We start from the raw sequence: 16,879 nt of genomic DNA on the forward strand, positions 1-16,879 counted from the left end.
GTCTTTAGGTTGAGAATCCAACCATAATCTAGCTCTGTCTCTTACAGCAAAAGGAAAAAGTATGAGCCTGTAGACTTCAGGATCTACTCCATTAGTCTTAACAGTATCACATATCTGCAAGAATTCAGTTAAGAACTGAAAAGGATCTTCAGATGGAAGTCCATGAAACTTGCAGTTCTGCTGCATCAGAGAAACTAATTGAGGTTTCCGCTCAAAATTATTTGCTCCAATGGCAGGAATGGAGATGCTTCTTCCATGTAAATTGGAATTAGGTGTAGTAAAGTCACCAAGCATTCTCCTTGCATTGTTGTTGGGTTCGGCTGCCATCTCCTTTACTTGTTCGAAATTTTCAATCAAGTTGTCTCTGGATTGTTGTAATTTAGCTTCTCTTAATTTTCTCTTCAGAGTCCTTTCAGGTTCTGGATCAGCTTCAACAAGAATGCCTTTTTCTCTGTCCCTGCTCATAAGAAAGAGGAGAGAAAAAGAAAAGAAGAGGAATCCTCTATGTCACAGTAAAGAGGTTCCTTATTGTTAGTAGAAGAAAAGAAGAAGAAATTCGAACACAGATAGAGGAGGGGGTTCGAATTTGGTGATGATGTGAGGAAGAGATGTTAGGATATGAATGAATTAAATAGAATAAGATGGGGGAGGGATAATTTTCGAAAATTATTTTGAAAAAGAGTTAGTGATTTTCGAAAATGGTTTTTGAAAATTGTTAGTATTTTTTTTTCGAAATTTTTTTTTAAAATTAAAAATAAAAATAAGATTAATTAGTTAATAAAAAAAGAAATTTTTGAAAAAGGGGGAAGATATTTTCGAAAATTGAGAGAGAGAGTTAGTTAGGTGGTTTTGAAAAAGTTAAGAAACAAACAAAAAGTTAGTTAGTTAGTTGAAACAAATTTTGAAAACCAATTTTGAAAAGATAAGTAGTTAGGAGGTTAGGAAAGATATTTTTAAAAGATATTTTTGAAAAAGATAAGATAAGAAGATATTTTTGAAAAGATATGATAGAAATTAGTTTTGAAAAAGATTTGATTTTTAAAATCTCAATTAATGACTTGATTCATAAGAAATCACAAGATATGATTCTAGAACTTAAAGTTTGAATCTTTCTTAACAAGTAAGTAACAAACTTCAAATTTTTGAATCAAAACATTAATTGATTATGTTATTTTCGAAAATTTGGTATAAAAATAAGAAAAAGATTTTTGAAAAATATTTTTGGAATTTTCGAAAATAACTAAGAATTTTGAAAAAGATTTGATTTTTGAAAAAGATTTTGAAAAAGATAAGATTTTCAAATTGAAAATTTGATTTGACTCATGAGAAACAATTTGATTTTAAAAAATTTTGAAAAAGTCAATCCAAATTTTCGAATTTGATATGAGAAAAAGGGAAAGATATTTTTTTGATTTTTGAAATTTTTATGAAAAACATGAAAATTATGCAATGCATGAAATTTTTAGATCAAAACAATGAATGCATGCAAGAATGCTATGAATGTCAAGATGAACACCAAGAACACTATGAATGTCAAGATGAACATCATAGACACATATTTTTGAAAAATTTTTAATGCTAAGAAAACATGCAAGACACCAAACTTAGAATTCTTTAATGCTTAGACACTAAGAATTCAAGAATGCATATGATAAACATGGAAAGACACAAAACAAAAAATCATCAAGATCAAACAAGAAGACTTACCAAGAACAACTTGAAGATCATGAAGAACACTATGAATGCATGATATTTTCGAAAAATGCTAGATGCATATGCAAGTGACACCAAACTTATAATGTGACTCAAGACTCAAACAAGAAACACAATATTTTTTATTTTTATGATTTTCTAATTTTTTTTGGATTTTTATTTTATATTTTTCGAAAATAGTCTTAAAATAAGGATTCCAAAATTTTTAATATGAATTCCAGGAATCTTGCATTGTTAGTCTAAAGCTTCAGTCCAGGAATTAGACATGGCTCACTAGCCAGCCAAGCTTTCAAAGAAAGCTCCGGTCCAAAACACTAGACATGGCCAATGGCCAGCCAAGCTTCAGCATGTAATTCAGACATGACATGCCTGACATACCCTGCAGTCGTGTAAGAGCTGATGGTTGGAAGCCTCAGTCCAAAGGAATTTAGACATGGCTTTACAGCCAGCCAGGCTTCACATGCTTTATGAAACACTAGAATTCATTCTTAAAAATTTTGAATAAAATTTTTGAAAACATTTTTATTTTAAAATTTTTTTTTTTTCGAAAACAAAAGGAAAATTTTTGAAAAATTTTTGAAAAGAAAACGAAAAGAAAGTTACCCAATCTGAGCAACAAGATGAACCGTCAGTTGTCCAAACTCAAACAATCCCCGGCAACGGCGCCAAAAACTTGGTGCACGAAATTGTGATGTCCAGACTCGAACAATCCCTGGTAATGGCTCCAAAGCTTGGTGCTTTGATCTTAATTCATAATTGTCACAACTTCGATACAACTAACCAGCAAGTGCACTGGGTCGTCCAAGTAATACCTTACGTGAGTAAGGGTCGAATCCCACGGAGATTGTTGGTATGAAGCAAGCTATGGTCACCTTGTAAATCTCAGTCAGGCAGATATAAAGTGATAATGGTGTTTTCGAATATTAAATAATAGAATAGGGATAGAGGTACTTATGTAAATCATAGGTAGGAATTTCAGATAAGCGAATGGAGATGCTTTTCGTTCCTCTGAACCTCTGCTTTCCTGCTATCTTCATCCAATCAATCTTACTCCTTTCCATGGCTGGCTTTATGTGATACATCACCACTGTCAATGGCTACTTTCGGTCATCTCACGGGAAAATGATCCAATGCCCTGTCACGACACGGCTAATCGTCTGGAGGCATCACCCTTGTCAATGGCTTCATCTTATCCTCTCAGTGAATAATATGCTCACGCACCCTGTCACGGCACGGCTATTCATCTGTCGGTTCTCGATCATGCCGGAATAGGATTTACTATCCTTTTGCGTCTGTCACTAACGCCCTGCAATCGCGAGTTAGGAGCTCGTCACAGTCATTCAATCATTGAATCCTACTCGGAATACCACAGACAAGGTTTAGACCTTCCGGATTCTCTTGAATGCCGCCATCATTCTAGCTTACGCCACGAAGATTCCGGTTAGGAGATCTAAGAGATATTCATTCTAGCTTATTTCATGTAGAACAGAAGTGTTTGTCAGGCACGCGTTCATAAGGGAGAAGGATGATGAGCGTCACACATAATCATCACCTTCATCACGTTCTTGGGTGTGAATGGATATCTTAGAAGCGAAATAAGAAAAATTGAATAGAAAACAGTAGTACTTTGCATTAATCTTTGAGGAACAGCAGAGCTCCACACCTTAATCTATGGAGTGTAGAAACTCTACCGTATGAAAATACATAAGTGAAAGGTCCAGGCATGGCCGTGTGGCCAGCCCCCATGGTCTAAGAACAATGCGTTCAAAGATGAACAATGGATTACAACTGAGACCAAAGATGCCTAATACAATAGTAAAAGGTCCTATTTATAATAAACTAGTCACTAGGGTTTACATGAGTAAGTAATTGATGCATAAATCCACTTCCGGGGCCCACTTGGTGTGTGTTTGGGCTGAGCTTAAGTGTAGCACGTGCAGAGGCCATTTGTGGAGTTGAACGCCAGTTTCTGTGCCAGTTTGGGCGTTCAACTCTGGTTTTGGATCCTTTTCTGGCGCTGGACGCCAGATTTGGGCAGAAGGCTGGCGTTGAACGCCAGTTTACGTCGTCTATTCTTGGCCAAAGTATGGACTATTATATATTGCTGGAAAGCCCTGGATGTCTACTTTCCAACGCAATTGGAAGCGCGTCATTTCGAGTTCTGTAGCTCCAGAAAATCCACTTTGAGTGCAGGGAGGTCAGAATCCAACAGCATCAGCAGTCCTTTTTCAACCTCTGAATCTGATTTCTGCTCAAGTCCCTCAATTTCAGCCAGAAAATACCTGAAATCACAGAAAAACACACAGACTCATAGTAAAGTCCAGAAATGTGAATTTAACATAAAAACTAATGAAAACATCCCTAAAAGTAACTAGATCCTACTAAAAACATACTAAAAACAATGTCAAAAAGCGTATAAATTATCCGCTCATCAGTGGCCCAAGAGGGTTATCCGACCATTGTCCATTGATTATGGAGGTCTCACGATTTAGAGGGGGGCCAAGACTGTTTCAGAGTTTGGACTCCTGGTTTACTCATGATGATTTTCTGAGGATGGTAAAAGAGGAATGGAGGACTTTAGGAGAGGTACAGTTCATGGACAAATTAAAGGCTTTGACGAATCCGCTGAGCAGATGGCAAAAAAAGAACTTTGGGGACATAGACAAAAGGATTACACAATTTGAGGATGAAATAAAGAAAGTGGATGACATGGTAGGTACTGGAGTGGCTGATGGGACTGTTGAAGCAAGGAAAAAGGCACTTGTGAGCTTCTGTAAAAAATGGTATATCAGACAGGAGCTACATTGGAAGCAGATGTCAAGATCTCAACATGTAAAGGAGATGGATAAGAACACACGCTATTTCCACAATTTAGTCTCAGCGCGAAGAAGGTCCAGTCGGATTGATGCCTTAATGGTTAATGGGAGGTTGGTAAGGAATCAAGCAAGGATCAAGATTGCTATCCGAGACTTCTATAAGGAGCTGTACCACCAGGAGCCCTCGCCGATTATTGGTTTCAGGGATGGACTAGTAAAGCAAATTCTTGAGGAAGAGGCAACAGAGTTAGAGATGATGCCAACTACCGCAGAAATAAAGGAGGCACTTTGGGATTGTGAGTCAACAAAGGCACCAGGCAGTGATGAGTATAATATGAATTTTATAAAGAAATGTTGGGAAGAATTAGGCGGAGAGTTCACTGGAGCGGTGATAGGGTTCTTCCAGTCAGCTAAACTACCTAGCGAGTCGAATGTCACTTGGGTGGCGCTGGCGCCGAAGTTTACTGGAGCCAGAGAAATAAAGGATCTCAGGCCAATTAGTATGGTGGGTTGTGTCTATAAGGTCATTTCTAAGATTCTGGTTCGGAGGATGCAGAAGGTAATGTCGGGTCTTGTAGGTGAGATTCAGAGCGCTTTCGTGAAGGGGAGGAAAATACATGATGGGGCTTTGATCGCCTGTAAAAATGTGCACTGGCTGAAATCACGGAAAAAGAGCTCCGCGATAATAAAGCTGGATTTCCAAAAGGCTTATGATAGAGTAAAGTGGGCCTTTGTCCAACAAAGCAGGCAAGATGGTCCTAATTAAATCGGTTCTTAGTAGCCTACCTATTTACTACCTCAGCTTATGCAAGATGCCAAAGACAGTGGCAGAGAAGTTGATTTCCCTACAACGACAGTTCTTGTGGAGTACAGAAGAGGGGAAGCAAGGATTACCGCTTGTAAAATGAGAAGTAGTAATGGCTCCAAAGAAGGCAGGTGGGTTGGGAGTTGGTGATGCAGTTATTCGAAATACAGCACTGCTATTTAAGTGGTGGTGGAGGTTCTCAAAAGAAGAATATCCCTTATGGAAGAAAGTGGTTTGCTCTTGCACCAATATGGATCCTACTGTGATGCTGCACGACCAGCCTGTCCCAACACGAGGAGGTCCTTGGAAGAATATCTGTCAGTTACAAATCCGCGAGCCACGACTGAGAGAAAAGATCATAAGCAGTTTGTCTATGGATCTCGGGAATGGCAGAACAATCTGGTTCTGGGAGGATAGCTGGTTACCTAATGGGGTATTGAAAGATATGTTTCCTAGGCTCTTCTCGGTTTCAACCCTTAACGGCGCAGTTGTAGGGGATTATGGGTTTTGGGATGGGTTAGACTGGATTTGGAGCTTCCAGTAGAGGAGGGAGTTGTTCCAGTGGGAGCTGAATTTAGTAAACCAACTTCATGAGACCTTACCGTCAGCCAAGCCTACAAATGAAAGAGAGGATAGAGTGGTATGGAAATTTGATAAAATAGGTGTTTATTCAACGAATTCCTTTGTCCAGACGCTGCAGGCGGAAGTCCTACCGGAAGAAATCACAAGCTATAGTTTCACGCGTGTTATATGGAAAGGGTTCGTTCCTCCAAGGATTGAGCTCTTGTCTTGGTTTGTATTGATCGGAAGGGTGAATACTAAAGATCGACTGTGTAGATTACGTGTTCTTGATCAGACTGACAATTTGTGTGTGCTATGTTGTAAGTCTGAGAAAACTGCTCTTCATTTGTTTCTTGGTTGTGATATCACATGGCAGGTGTGGTGTGCTTGGCTGCTTGCCTTTGGAAGGAGGTGGTGATTTTCAGGTACTCTAAAGGACCACTTCGAAAGCTGGACGAACTTATCAGCAGGGAAGGTTGAGAGAAAGAGGTGGTTCATTGGGTTTTTTGCTGTTTTCTGGACAATATGGCTAGAAAGGAATGGCAGGCTGTTCCGAAATCATGCCTCAAGTATGCGGGAAATTATAAACAAGTCGTTTGCGTATGCCGAGAAATGGATTGGAGGTAAGCCCTTTGGTTGATGGCCATGCTGAAGATGACTAGGAGTTGTTTCGTATATGGAGTATTCATGATCTTGTAGCTCCTTTTATTGCTCTACTCTGTTGTGTTGAGCTCCCTTTAATTAAAAAAAAATTAAATAAAGTTTGGCGTACACGATATCTAATCATTATAAGATGACTCTTAAGATTGTATACAGATCGGATCAGATATAGACTATAATTCTATTCGATCCGCACTGTATTCATCGGATCGGATCGGATATAATATCCATATTTTTTTAAAGTTGGATCTAATCCGATCCAATCTGCATACTTGCGGATCGGATCGGATATCGAGTATATCCGCATAATTTTAAAAAATTGTTTTAAGGTTTTTTTGGCTCTAGAAAATCTATTTTTTCACTTGTTTAAACCTATTTACTCCTAAAATATTATCTATAAAAGTTCTCTTGAATAACAATAGAAAAATAATAACACAAGATATAAGTTTAATTATTCTAAGTTAAAGTACAACATAAAAAATTAAAAACAATATATCATAAAATTCATAAAATAACACACTAAAATTCATATCACATTAGGGTTTACTTTCTTAAACTATGCTATTTATATAAAACGTCCGGATATGCGGATTTGCGGATCGGATCTGCGGAGATCACTGCCAAATCCGCAATCCGATCCTACCATAGTGCGGATCCGATCCAATCTAATGGCTCTGCGGATCGGATAATATCCATAAAATTCAGATCGGATGCGGATAATTACCACGGATATGCGGATATTATCAGATTCATGTGCAGCCCTAATGACTCCAAAGAGTACTTAATCACAAGAATAGGTGAATTATATTCAAATAAAATAAAAAATAATTTTGTTAATGTATTTTTTTTAGGTAGGTCACAAAAATGTGATGTTTCAGAAAATAGAATATATAAAAAGGATAATTATGTGGTATGGATAGTTGGATACACGCAAACATCTATACCTATAGATTTTGATGTGTATGGAGCAGAGAGTGACATGTGGGACAAATGCTCCTGCAATCCTGCTTTACATGAGGGCTTGCATACTGAAAAACCTGGCAGTAAAATGACCCAAACAAAAAAAATTACGTGTTGTCGGAAGTTTATGTTAAGATAAATGTTTGGTTAATCTTTTTCTTTTTTTTGTATAAAAAAGGAGGGCTAACGTCTCCAAAAGAGAAAAAACAGGAGTTTACAACTAAGAAATTAAACATGGACTACTTACCCCTCTTACATCATCAACTGAAAGAGTTCTTATCCCTGTTGAGAGAAAATCAATAAAGTGATACCCAAATTCCATCTTCAAGCTTTTTGTTTCCAATCAGTCTACACTTTTGTTACCTTTCTTGTAAGTGTGTGTGATTTTGACGTCCCAATCTTTCCAAAACTATCTTTCTCCTTATGCCAACATTAGGGTGTTCCTTTTGATTTTTCTTTCTTGACAAAACCTCATAAATGCTCATGGAATCCATTTTCAGTATCAAATGTCTAACACCCAAATCCCAAGCCGTTCTCAGTGCATTGCAAACTCCCCAAACTTCTGCCTGAAAAGTGGTGCAGCATCCCAAATTCGCTATGAATCCTGCCTGCCATCTTCCATGGCTATCTCTCAACAGACTTCCACATCCTGCCAACCTTGAATTTTCGTTTGATGTCCCATCAGAGTTCACCTTTATCCAATTTTTTTGGAGGACTTTCCAAGCAATTTGAATCTCTATTTTTTTTTTCTCATTTGCTTCGTAAGATTCTAGTTGTTAAAAGCTTCAGCTATTTCTATAACAAATTGAGTAATAATTTTTTTTACTGCTTGATGCCTTTTAAAAGGGGTGAAAATTTTTTTTATTTCTCCATCGCGAGATCCACTAGCATCCCACCATAAAAATGGATTTTCCATCTCAACCAGGCTTCAAAGGAAGCTCTAAAAAAGCTTTGAATTTTTGTAGGGTTGATGAGTTGTGCCCATATGCAAGACGCACCCGAAAAATCTCTCAAAACATGGATTATGGTTTTTGGGATTCCCTGACAAATGTGACAATCTGGACAAGTTTCAAAGATTCTATTCCTCCTGAAAGAAGTCATCAATTTCTTATATGTGGTAAGCCACATAAACATTTTAATTCTTTGTGATCCTTTTCATTGCTAGATTATCTCCCATATGTGAGATGTAATTTCGATATGATTAATTAGGCATTGGTATGCACTAGATATAGAAAATTCTTCTGATGAGGTTAGATTCCATGTAGGCTTATCCCTCCCTAAATCTTCTCTGGAGGGATGAATAGTTGCAATTTTCTTTATAGTATTATTAGTGAAGAATTGCTCCATCCAAGTTATGTTCTATTCTCTATTTTGGTCTGTTGCTTCTGCTACGGCAAGGTTTAGAGAACTATCTTCAATTGTCCATTTTAGTGATGACGATAACGAAAAAGAAGGAGAAGAAGAAGACGAAGTGTCAGGAGTGATGAAGAAAAAGAAGAACGTACATGAGCACGCGAATGTAAATAACTTGTTGGGCTTGTTTGTGTAAATAACTTGTATGTGGAGAATATCTGATTTTTTAAATGGTGAAAATTCAATTGCAGTTAACTTCACGTAAAGTTGATAACTGATAACCGTTAAATAATTTGACAGATTTGACTAACTTGTTATCTAATAATTCTTACCTATCAACTTTACATGCAGTTAACTGCACCTGAATTTCCACCTTTCTAAATATAATTACCTTTACCCTACATTTGGATCTGAAAAATGATAAATAAAAGATATAGTCAACCTCTCACCCTATATAATCTGATTCTGTCTGTAATTTCGATGAATATGAATTATAAAAAAAGTTACAAACTTACACAAGCTATAATAGTTTGGTAACAGGGGATGGCAATATTATGGTTAACAACCGTGATAGCATAGGCAAGGCCCTCACCTTTGAGCCATGAATCAGCAACAACACCCCAACTTGCACTCATAATCACTTGCTTTGCACTCATATCCATTGGAGGAGGTGGAATCTTCTGCTCTTTAGCATTTGGTGCAGACCAACTCAACAACAACTACAAAGGGAGAGGGTGTTGGAGAGTTTCATAAGTTGGTACATTGCTTCACAAGCAGTTTTTGTGTTTTTTCCTTAACTACAATTGTTTGCATTCAAGACCGGTTTGGATGGAAACTGGGTTTTGGTGTTCCTGCGGCACTTATGTTGTTGTCAACCATCTTCTTCTTCCTTCTTTTTCACCGTTATGTGAAGCATAAACCTCACAAAAGCTTGCTCACTAGCTTTGCTCATGTCATTGTTGTTGTATTCAAGAATATAGAAAGCTTCAACTTCCACCTAACTACTACTACTGACCATCCAATACTCTATCACCATAACGAAGGACTCAACCCTTGTTGCTCCATCTCACAAACTAAGGTTTAGTTCAATCATTTCCATCCTAAATGATAATCAAGAAATCAAAAAGGGTTAAACAAATTAAATTATATATATTTATGTTTTTATATAATTAAAAAGACTTTGCGGAATTGATTTTACTAATTAATGCTACCGGATACTCATTGTTATTGATATCTTAAGTGCTCACTCCATATAATTTTTAGAATAGCGATCAATTTTACCGATCTATCAAATAAATTCTATTTGGTCACTAAATTAGAGATCGATTTAGTGACCAAAACAAAAAGTTAAATTTTGAAAACTTTTAGAAATATTTTATCCTTAAATTGGTCACTAATTTTATCGTTAGCAACTAACATACTAGAGAGATATATATTACTATAAAGAAATTATAATAAAAATAAAGAATCACCAATTTTAATTAATAATTTACACTCTGAATGCAAGAACTATACCTAATTAATAATTATAGCCAACCCTTGAAGTGAAACTTTGTATTTCAGGTTTCTGAATAAAGCTTGCATCATCACTAATAACAATAATAATACTTCATGGAGTGTTTGCACAATAGAGCAAGTGGAAGAATTGAAGGCCATAATAAAGGTAATTCCCCTATGGAGTAGCAGTTTCATGTTATCAATAAGCAGTAGCAAAAGCTCATTTTTTTTGCTACAAGCTAAAACCATGAACAGGTACATAACTTCAAGCTTCCAAATCCCAGCAGGCTCTTTTCCTTCTTCATTATGATCTCAGTTTTCATAACTGATGGTGTTTATGACCGTCTCATCATTCCCTTGGCATCAAAACTTAGAGGAAAACCAGTTAGGATAAGTGCTAAGAATAGAATGGGAATTGGCTTGTTCTTCTGCTTCTTGGACTTGGTAGTTTCTGCAGTTGTTAAGAACATAAGGAGGAAAGCAATTAGAGAAGGTTACATTGATAATCCTGAAGCAGTTTTGGACATGTCTGCAATGTGGCTTATCCCACACAATGTTTTGAATGGAATTGCAGAAGCATTCAATGCAATAAGCCAATCTGAATTCTATTACACTGAGTTTTCAAGAAGCATGTCAAGCATTGCTGCAGCTTTGTTCAGCTTGGGAAGTGCCATAGGAAACTTGTTAGCTTCTCTAATATCCAGCATTGTGGAGACATCACTTCCAGAGAGAGAAAACAGAGTTGGATCTCTAATAATATTAATAAGGGTCATTATGACAAGTATTATTGGGTTCTTGATATTATGGGTGCTGTTAATATGGTTTACAATTTAGTTTGTAATTGGGCTTATGGACCTACCATTGAAGATGCTGCTGGAAACAGGGTTCATCAAGAGGAGGAAATTTCGTGAAGTAGACAGTGACTGAAAAATCTCCTTGTTTCACAGCAAACAACTCTTCCTCCAATTCAGCTATCCTGAAAATATCTTCCTGATAAAATCTATACTTCAAATCACACCACAAATCAACTGCAGTATCAAACCACATCACACTCAGAGCAATCTCTGGACTCGATGACAAACTAATTCAAGATATCAGGCTATTACATCTCTCCCATGCATCAAACAGTGAATCATTCAATGCCGGTCTCTTAATTGAGTCATCTACAAATTTTACCTTATTCATGGATTTTAATACGCACCACATAGCCTTTTTCCAAACATGACAGTTGTTCAATCCAAGAGTCACAAAAGTTAGTGGAATTCCTGGAGAGTTTACAAGCATGCATTGGATTTCATTTCATAGACACTACCCAGCAGGGCTAAAGAACACTATAGATGATGATGCTAGAGGGGTATCATTGCCCTGTCTTGAGCGTTAAGCCCCCGTCTAAATAATAATCTCCTCCTAAGGAGAAGGTTTTATGAAGCAAAGTTGTGGAGGTTGATGAAGGACCTCTTAGAATAATTCATCAAACATGTGTCAGGCACAATGAGAAGCAGAGAAACGAAACCCAATTGATTAGTGAATTAAATAGTGAACATGATTACATAACACATGAATATGACAGTACACATTACATAAGCATAACAAAATCAAAAAGCATACCAATAAGAACAATAGGAAGTAAAATTGAGGGGGAGAGAATGTAACTAAGCCTGTTGTTGAGACTCCAAGGGGATTCCAATGTCGGAAGCGGAATAATCAATGGGGTTATTGGTGGAATCCTTCTTGGGAATAGAGATGGCAACGAAAGTCTTGGTCTTACTGATAGGCCTGCTCTTGAGGAGTTGAACGATGTCATCGGCCTTGAACCGGTTGTCAGGGTTGTGAGCCTGGTACTTCTTCTTCTTTCTCACGTGCCTCTTGTACTTCGGGTGAGTTGCCAGATGAACAACCTCCACCGCCACCGTCTTGTCGCTAGTGGCGCAAACCACCTTCCCCTGCATCGACTTCATCGCTCTAATGGTAGACATCGAACACGGTGCTAATGGTGCTGGAAATGTAGTGACGGTTGGGGCGAAACGGAGGATTCTGCCGCCATGGAGGAATGGGGTGGAAAACTTGGGAATTGAAGGCAACTGGAGAAGCCACATTCTTATGTAGGATAAGTGCTAAGAACATAATGGGAATTGGCTTGTTCTTCTGCTTCTTGGACTTGGTAGTTTCGTAGTTGTTGAGAACATAAGAAGGAGGAAAGCAATTAGAGAAGGTTACATTGATAATTCTGAAGCAATTTTGGACATGTCTGCAATGTGGCTTATCCCACATAATATTTTGAATGAAATTGCAGAAGCATTCAATGCAATAGGCCAACCTAAATTCTATTACAGAGTTTCCAAGAAGCATGTCAAGCATTGCTGCAGCTTGGAAAGTGCCATAGAAAACTTGTTAGCTTCTCTAATATTTAGCATTGTGGATGACAATAGGGGTGTTTATTGGCTGGGTGAAACTGGGTTTGTCTTGATCCAGACCCGGTTCTAAATATATACCGGATCTATTTTTTAGACCCTAACCCGACCCTGAACCTGATGAAACCTAAACATTTTTGAGCCACAACTATACGGGTGAAAACCGGGTCTTTAAAGTTTTAACAATAATTTATAAAGAAACTTATTTATGTTGCACTCATTTATAAAGAAGAAACTTGTTATCGAAAAGTTGATATCCATATTTGACCTTGAATTTGTCCATAAATTCTAATTTAATGCTTCTTTGATCTATTTTTTAACTCAACAAGTGTGATTAAAAATAAAACAATAGATAAAATCTATGCTTCAAATCACACCACAAATCAACTGTAGTATCAAACCACATAACACCCAGAGCAATCTCTGGACTCAATGACAATCTAATCCAAGATATCACATAGCTATTACATCTCTCCCATGCGTCAAACAGTGAATCATTCAGTGTCGGTCTCTTAATTGAGTCATCTACAAATTTTATCTTATTACTAGATTTTAATGCGTGCCACATAGCCTTTTCCCAAACATGACAGTTGTTCAATCCAAGAGTCACTAAAGTTAGTGGAATTCCTGGAGAGTTTTACAAGCATGCCTTGGATTTTATTTCATAGACACTACCCAGCAGGGCTAAAGAACACTATAGATGATGATGCTAGAGGTGTATCATTGCCCTGTCTTGGGCGTTAAGCCCCCATCTAAATAATAATCTCCTCCTAAGGAGAAGGTTTTATGAAGCAAAGTTGTGGAGGTTGATGAAGGACCTCTTAGAACAATTCATCAAACATGTGTCAGGCACAATGAGAAGCAGAGAAACGAAACCCAATTGATAAGTGAATTAAATAATGAACATGATTACATAACACATGAATATGACAGTACACATTACATAAGCATAACAAAATCAAAAAGCATACCAATAAGAACAATAGGAAGTAAAATTGAGGGGGAGAGAATGTAACTAAGCCTGTTGTTGAGACTCCAAGGGGATTCTAATGTCGGAAGCGGAATCATCAATGGGGTTATTGGTGGAATCCTTCTGGGGATCAGAGATGGAAACGAAAGTCTTGGTCTTACTGATAGGCCTGCTCTTGAGGAGTTAAACGATGTCACCAACCTTGAACCGGTTGTCAGGGTTGTGAGCCTGGTTCTTCTTCTTCCTCACGCACCTCTTGTACTTTGGGTGAGGTGCCTGACGAACAACCTCCACCGCCACCGTCTTGTCGCTAGTGGCGCAATCCACCTTTCCCTGCATCAACTTCATCGCTCTAATGGTAGGCATCGGGCACGGCGCTGATGGTGCTGGAAATGTAGTGGCGGTTGGGACAGAACGAAGGATTTCGCTGCCATGGAGGAATGGGGTGGAAAACTTGGGGATTGAAGGCAGCTGGAGAAGCCACATTCTTATCTGAGACACGAAGGGATAAGTATTCTCTTCTCTTCTCTTTATCTTCTTTACCGTGTCACCACGCTGCACTTTCTTTTTCCTATTCCATCATACGTCCACCTCCTTTTGTATTAATTGGTTTATCTTTTTTTTTAAAGTAATACCCCAAATAAGTTCTCAAGAAGTTTACAATCGGACAGATTTGTCCCAACAAAATTTAACTAAGATTTTGACCTTGTCGTTTTTAGTTATATACCAAATACATTTCCATGGCAGTTTGACACGGTCAGGACTAATAGTGACTTTCTACGTGGAGATTAATGGCCTGATGTGTTAGGTTAACTGCGACGTGTCACCTCCAGGAAAATTTGGTTCCCATCCAAACTGGACAAAACAACGTCATATTGGATCATGAGCGAACGACGTCGTTTTATAGATGACAGATTCATCCCCACTATGGAAGGCAGACTTGCGAAACGACGCTGTTTTAAATGGGGACCTATATGCCTGATGATTGTGCTTCTATAAGGACTTATTTGCCTGATAAGCTAATGTTGGGGACCCATCTGACCTATAATTGGTGACATTATCCTCAAATATATTCATTGCCCTGTTTTGGTTTCATTGAAAACACAGGCTGATGTATCTGGACCTGGTAGCTTACAAAATTCTAATCCTCCCTCTCATAACACTCAAATTGAAGATTCTCCTTCACATATCACAAAAAATGTCTCCGACAACCCCAAAGTATGCTAATTTTAAATGATTTAATGCGTATGTTGAAATCTGTATGAAACATCTTCATAATAATTTTGTTAATTCGAGGCTCAACAATCTTTTAGATATCCAAAGCAAACAGTAACCAAGCCCAAGACTCAGGGAAGTGTTAGTGCTGAGACCATGGCAGTTGCAACCAGTGCCACAGCATATAGATTGTTCAAATTTATTCCAACACCGGGATTGAAGCAGTCTATGAAAAAATAATGCTTTTAAGGATTCCAACACCATATTTTGTTATGTTGGATGAAATATAACTTTTGTTGTTTGGGTTGGTTTGTTTAGTTTAGTCTATATTGAAGGAAATAAACCTTCTTTTGTGTGATTTGGTTTATGTTGCTACTGAACTTAGCTACTTGTGTGGTTACAATATTTTGATTATCAGTTATGTAACCATTTTGATAAATGGATGAAACAAACCAAAAGCAATGTGTTTATTTTATACTATTTTACAACAATTGATTTCATGCATATCCATTTAAATATAATGAGACATTTCAATCCAACAATTTAAAAATCAACACAAATTAAAATTTGCCTAAACAGCCACCACATACATACAAAACACAACTATAACTACCAATGTCCCAATTATTATACCCCTAAACAAATAGGTCCCCGAACATTAGCTTATCAGGTAAATAGGTCTCTATAGAAGCAAAATCATCACACAAATAGGTCCCTATTTAAAATGGCGCCGTGTCACAACTCTGCCTTCCATGGTGGGGACGAATATGTCCTCCACTAAATGACGTCGTTCGCCTCTTGATCCAATACGACGTCGTTTTGTCCAACTTGGATGGGACCAAATTGTCCTGAAGGTGACACGTCGCAGTTAACCTGACACGTCAACCCATTAACCTCCACGTAGGACATCACCGTTAGTCCTGACCGGGTCAAACTGCCATGGAGACATATCTGGTGTATAACTAACGTTAGGGTCAAAATCTTAGTTAAATTTTATTGGGGACAAATCTGTACGATCGTAAATTTTTTGGAGACCTATTTAAGGTATTACTCTTTTTTTATTATAATTTTTAATTTTTTTATTATTATTTTGTATTCTTAACATAAAAATATTAAATACTTGAATTATGTTTTTTTTTTTTTTTGTCAAATTGACTGGCATTCATTTTTTCAATTAAAAAGAGATAAATTATTATGAATCAAATTTTTAAATTAGTAAATTAATAAAGTATATTTGACCACTTTTAAATTAAGATAATTATACTTATATATAATGGAATTTATTAATTCAATTGTGATAAAATTATACATAACAGTACTTAAAAATATTAAAATGTATTATACTTTTACGAAATATAAATCAAATTGTTGATCGGTATTCTGTTTATGGGCGGAGCTACATTATAGAGAAGGGGGCAATAGCTTCCCCTAATTTAAATTTTTTACATGTAAATTATATGTAAATTTCAGTTTAGTCCCTCCTTAAAATTTTATTTTAGTCTTATTTTATTGTATAAATATTTTTTGCCCTCCTCTAATATTTTATCTAGCTCCGCCTCTGATTCTATTGTTCCTACAAAATAATGATGTCTATATTAAAACTGTCACAGAAAAGATTATAGATTATAAGGGAGCTAACGATATAAATAATTGATACATCACAAGAGTAACTATAAATCTCTACAAATCCTTCGATAGACACAGAATAATTGGAGACAAGGAAACGTGTTGTTACACATATAGACATGATTAACTTTGCATAATTCTCTTTCTTATGTACAAGAGAACAGAATATAGTAAAAGAATCATATATAAACAACGATGAAAACTCCCAATAAACACCTAAGCTCTCTAATGGCGTGATGTTAGACTTTTCATAATATTCAAGTTGTCTAGGTAAGATGTCTTTTTGCGTGAA

General features: G+C 36.9%; 3 pseudogenes across 1 annotated transcript; 1 reads left to right on the forward strand and 2 right to left on the reverse strand.

Annotated features, from left to right (window-relative positions):
• Nucleotides 1-5,446: 5,446 nt before the first annotated feature.
• LOC148554552 (protein NRT1/ PTR FAMILY 1.2-like) lies at nt 5,447-11,276 on the forward strand (annotated as a pseudogene).
• A 594-nt stretch (nt 11,277-11,870) lies between these two features.
• Nucleotides 11,871-13,887, reverse strand: LOC107645652 (small ribosomal subunit protein uS17c pseudogene; annotated as a pseudogene). Its single transcript, XR_015885810.1, has 2 exons — nt 13,748-13,887; nt 11,871-12,522 (listed from the first exon to the last, which is right to left on the reverse strand). The product of XR_015885810.1 is annotated as a small ribosomal subunit protein uS17c pseudogene (transcript).
• On the reverse strand, nt 13,643-14,232 carry LOC148554553 (small ribosomal subunit protein uS17c pseudogene; annotated as a pseudogene).
• Between the last annotated feature and the right edge of the window lie 2,647 nt (nt 14,233-16,879).

Source organism: Arachis ipaensis, chromosome B6 (genome assembly GCF_059453495.1).
Source record: "Arachis ipaensis isolate K30076 ecotype BB chromosome B6, ASM5945349v1, whole genome shotgun sequence".
In the NCBI taxonomy this organism is placed as follows: domain Eukaryota; kingdom Viridiplantae; phylum Streptophyta; class Magnoliopsida; order Fabales; family Fabaceae; genus Arachis; species Arachis ipaensis.